Here is a 5,257-nt window from a genome sequence, read left to right on the forward strand (position 1 = left end):
CTGTTATTGTGCTTCGTGTACCGCTAGTGCCCGTATAGTTGTACTTATGAAACTGATTCCAGATTAAATGTAGTAGAGTAAATTTGAATTCCTTCTTTCATGGAATTTGTTCACGGGAATGTACAATATACGTACGGCAAATATACGGCACAAAATAAGAAAAATTTCACATAGCTAAAAAACAAAGCATTTAATTTTTTACAGCTAAAAATAAAGGTACACAAAGTATAAAAAGATTCCTTTGCTTTTTCCTTTTTACATCACTTTTTTTTTAAATGAAAATTATTTCAGATAATATACATTTATTAATATATTTATTATTATATTTTAGAAGAGAATTAAAATGCCGTAGAATGTATTCGAATAATGCTTTAGTGAATAAAACATACGCTGAAAAATCTTTTCGTGATTGCAAACGGAAGTACGTGACATTATTCAAATGCATCCGTCTTTCCGTAGCATGCAGAATGATCATAGAAAGATGTCCTAGAAAGTTAAATTGTAATTGCAAATTGGTAAAAAAGCTTGCTCTTTCAAATAGAATGAAATTTTAATTTATGAAATTATGCTGTAAGGAAAGATTGTCAGAATTTGTAGAATGGTGAAGTATTTCTAGTACATTCTGTGTATACCGCTATATACGATAGACATAAAACAACAAAGCGAAAGAACAGCATTAATGAGAATCGAGATTGAAAAGTTTGTTATTTTATTCAACTCAAACAGAAGAGAGAAAGAGAGAGAAAGGCTCCATTATTATTTCCAGGCTAGGTAAAAAGGTTCTTTCTATGTTACTTCTCTCACTATATTTATCATAGTAATGAGTTTGAAATAAATTTATGATTGTGCTTTACATGTGCGTTTCTCTAAATAAAAAGCTCGCATTTTATTTATAAATATCAGGTAAAAAAAACCTTTTGAGCGTGTTAATTAATATCTCTTTCATGACAAACAAAAAAATTGTCAACAAAAATATTTTTTATATTTTCTCTACTTGTTTAATCAATGTGATATTTGCATTTATTAATTTAAATGTTTGTTGTTTAATAAACAATAACTATTCAAAAAAAATATGTATATAAAAACGATAACCTCGTAAATTAAAAAAAAATCCCTAAAAAAGGACACACACAACATAGTAGCAAAAATAAAAATATTTCCTTTAAAATTTCAAATCTGAATACTAATCTGATATCAAAGTTGATAAATTTAAAATGGCAGAATCAATATGGAAAATGCTAAAAAATTTTAAATAATTCACATACATTTTTCATACAATTTCATTAAATTAATTTTTCACATCAGATTAGTATTTAATGGTCTGGTAAAATCCTTGAATATTCTGTTTGAATATTTAGTAGTATTTGATAGATCCTATGTCAAGGTGGCCTCTATCAATTATAACTTCGACAGATTAATCATGAATATTCATCGGTACAATAATAAGTTCTTTCTAATGCATAATAGTCTTAACATATTTAACTTTGATTGCAATAAAACTTTTCCAATACGTCACGTATTGTAATTATAATATGCCAAAATACACTAAAATAGAGCTTTTTTAAATCTTTTGACCACACTCAAAATTATGTCGTGAAGTATAATTTGGCAAATAAAATTATATTCAGCGCTCAAAAAATTACAGAAAACAATTACCTTCATTCTAATGTTCGAGAAACATTTTATTCTGTGTAATTGTCACAGTTTTAATTAAAACCTTTGACTAAAGCAAAATGTAATAACCAGAAAACTTTGTAATTCTAAAAGAAAAGCAACTTTCATTTTATTATTCATAAGTTTACACAGGGAAAATAAACTACACTTTGTATTCCCCGATCAAAGTATGAACCGGCCTAGAAAGGAGAAGAGAGAATCGCGGTTTTTAAATTATATTTAATGGGGTAAACACGGCACAGTCGTTGCAAGCGATTTATGCGGCAGTACAATTCTTTCGGAATGTGACTCTCTCTCTTCTCTTTTCTCGTGATTTCATTGGCACGCTGTGACTCGGGCGCACCGCAAAATAAGCTTGTTAAAATAATGTTTGCGCTCGAAAGCGATTTATGTGAACAACTTTTTCCTGGCACAATGTTGTAATGGAATCTAGTGATTCATATTACTCGAGTCTTGATGGACACGTCAATTGATTTCATTGGATTTTTTTTTATATCCGTTATACGTTTTACACTCGAGCGCAAAGAAAATGTAAATTTCTAAATATTGCTAAGTTTTCTTTGATATACAATTTTTTTACTCGCGATGATGAGTGTTCCGCATCTATCGATCTACACTTATTACTTTTCTCTTCACGCTCTCTCACGGTTTCTTTTAGATCGGAGCTTCCGGAATGCTGCCTTCATTCCATCTACTTATCACTTCCGGCTAAGCACGTATTCATAATTATCGGTTCTGCACGAAAAATAAGCAAATTATTATAATTACCGAATTAACTAATGCGCAAGTGATATCACTAGATACATCTAATCTAGTCAATTATCTAAATTGCTGAATAAATTTAAATCAAAATAAACCACTCAATATTGGTATTAAAAAATTAAAAAATAAATATCTAAAATTAGGTCAATATGAATAATAATAAAATTGACATTAACAAACTTACTTTAGAAAATGAGAATCATCTCCAAGTGCCACTAAACTTCTCGCAATAAAGCTCTTCGAACTTATTTTTACTTTATCGTAACTTCGTTACTTTTAATTTTGCTGAAGAAGCTTTTTACGCGTTTCGTTAACGTATCATCTTTCAAATTTGCGATAAAAGATAGTTTAAAGTTATAATTATGTACAAATTAGATACTTAGAGTCTTCTAATGTGCAGAAAAATGTTAGCGCTCGTTAATATAACGTAGGCTATACTTTTCAATATTACTACAATTTGCCGGTGAAATTTGTTCGAAAATACCGTAATAAATAAATCAGAGGCACTTCCTGTTACGTTTATATTATGCTGCTGCTAATGTGCTAATGCATATATTAATATTAATATTGCATCAGAGATGAGTAAATAAATCTTCTTTAACTTTAAATTAAATTTAAATGAATAGCTCATAAAATTAATTTAGTCATGTTAAAAGTTGCATGAACAAAAAACTAACTCAATTAAAAATTTAATTAACGTTAAATTAACTTAAGTTAAATTAAAAATTAATTTTGAAAAGCATTATTTACATTAAATTAAAATGTCATATCTTTTATTAGATTGCTCTAAATAATAAAACAATTACAATGAATTATCAACTAAACTTAATATTTTATTTGTAAATTAAATTTATATAAAATAATAAATAATATAAGAAATAATAAAATTAATAATAAAATAATAAAGAAATATTGTTTTTTATATAAAAATATATTTATTTCTTTGAATTTTTTTTCTATTTTTCAAATAGATAAATTGTTAATTTAAAAAAAAAGTTAATAAGTTAAAGTTCATATGTCTTAAAAATAACTAGTTGAAGTAAAAAATTAACTTTTTAATTTTATTATTTAAATTTTAACTTTTCAAAAAGTTACTGCTCAACCCTTATGCATCAAAACTTATCAAAAATTAACGAGGTAAAACAATTTAGCGCAACATAGAGTCTCACTGAAGTGGTCTTGTCTAAAAGATAAGATTGCTCAGAAATCTTTCACAATTTTTTATAAACTGAATAAATGTACAAAAGTGAAATTTTGAGGAATATTTAAATAATGTATAAAAAGATGGAAAAATTGTTATATTAACAAATGTTTATATAAATATATAAAAGTATATTCAATTTTTTCAAAACCATCATTTTGCAATAATATTTCGACTCTCGATAGTTCGATTATAAATCTTGGATAAAATTTCTTCAGGAGGCTTGTCGCCATCAAGTAAATTATTACAAAGTAAAAATTAATAAAAAATAATAAAATTGCAGTTGTTAGTAATAAAAATCTCAATTTTCAGTTTGAGTTTTTTGTTAATAACAGCTGCCATTTGGTTAACTTTTATTCGATATATTTTGTTGTCGTAATTGACCTGATGACGCAATATCACACTATCACACTACTGGAAGTCGTCATTGCAAAATAAAAGAAACAATGTATAATTGAGCTATAATATCATATGTCTATACAAGTATTTATCAGTAACAAAAAATATAATATTCTCCTACTCTTTATACATTGTACAAATATCCCTCAAAACATCATTTTTATACAGTTATTCAATTCTTACAAAAAAAATGCCAAAGAAAAATATTTCGAGCAATCTGATCTCTCTGTAGTAACCATCAACGAATTATCACTCGGTGATCGGAAAGTAATCGCACGAGGGCGAACGCGCGATACTCCCCGATTATTACAGCCGATTATTACATGCTAAACTACTGAAAATGTCACAGGCGTGACGGGCCCGGTGGATGGATGTTACTGGATCGGGTTAAGTGGCTTTGGAGAAAGCCAGCTACCTCCGCCTTTTCCTTATGCAGTCACGAAACCGCGGGTACCTCTATGCCGCGTGTACCCGTCGGCAAACCGTCACGTCGACCTTCACCCGATAGTCGCGTCGCCGATAGTCGCGTCGCGTCGTCGATGCAAATCAACGAAGAATAATAACGCCGCACAGTCGTAAGTCGAGAGGTTTTATTCCCCCTAATCGGGACAGCGGGTAAGTCTGAGACGCGAGGACTTGCATTCGCGGGGATCTCGCCTCTCTCGCGCGCGTCCCTCATGCAGCGGGTTTTACCGTGAAGACGTACGTGAAAGTTGTATTCAAGGTTGCCGATTCGCCGATTGATAGCGACGCGAAAGCATCTTGATGATTGGGATGCACGACGATATTCATTCGCGGCATTAGAAATGTGTTTGGATAGCTAACTCAAACATGTCAACGAGAAAACCTCGCAGATTTCTTAATCTCCAATCTTCCTTACTTTGCGACAACAATAAAGTTTAGCGCAGGAGATATATCAATTTCTTTTATTGTTCGTAATGTTGACCGCTTTGTCCATTTTAATCGTTTAATTGTAAAAATGTTGTAATTTTTAACATATGAGTGCATTACAACATAACGTATGTATAATACTGCTTTTATGAATATAACTTTGTTAGTATCAAGCTTCACGTATTTTTAAAATGTAAAACGCATAGAAAAAAATCTGCACTTTACTGTTGACGGTAGGTCAGCGTTAATTATAACTCGTGAGTAACACGGGTATCGCGAGACAGAAACTCGAGGGAAAAATAATCTAAATTATATCGCAAAAACAAAAAT

The sequence above is a fragment of the Solenopsis invicta genome, chromosome 9 (assembly GCF_016802725.1).
Source record: "Solenopsis invicta isolate M01_SB chromosome 9, UNIL_Sinv_3.0, whole genome shotgun sequence".
Lineage (NCBI taxonomy): Eukaryota > Metazoa > Arthropoda > Insecta > Hymenoptera > Formicidae > Solenopsis > Solenopsis invicta.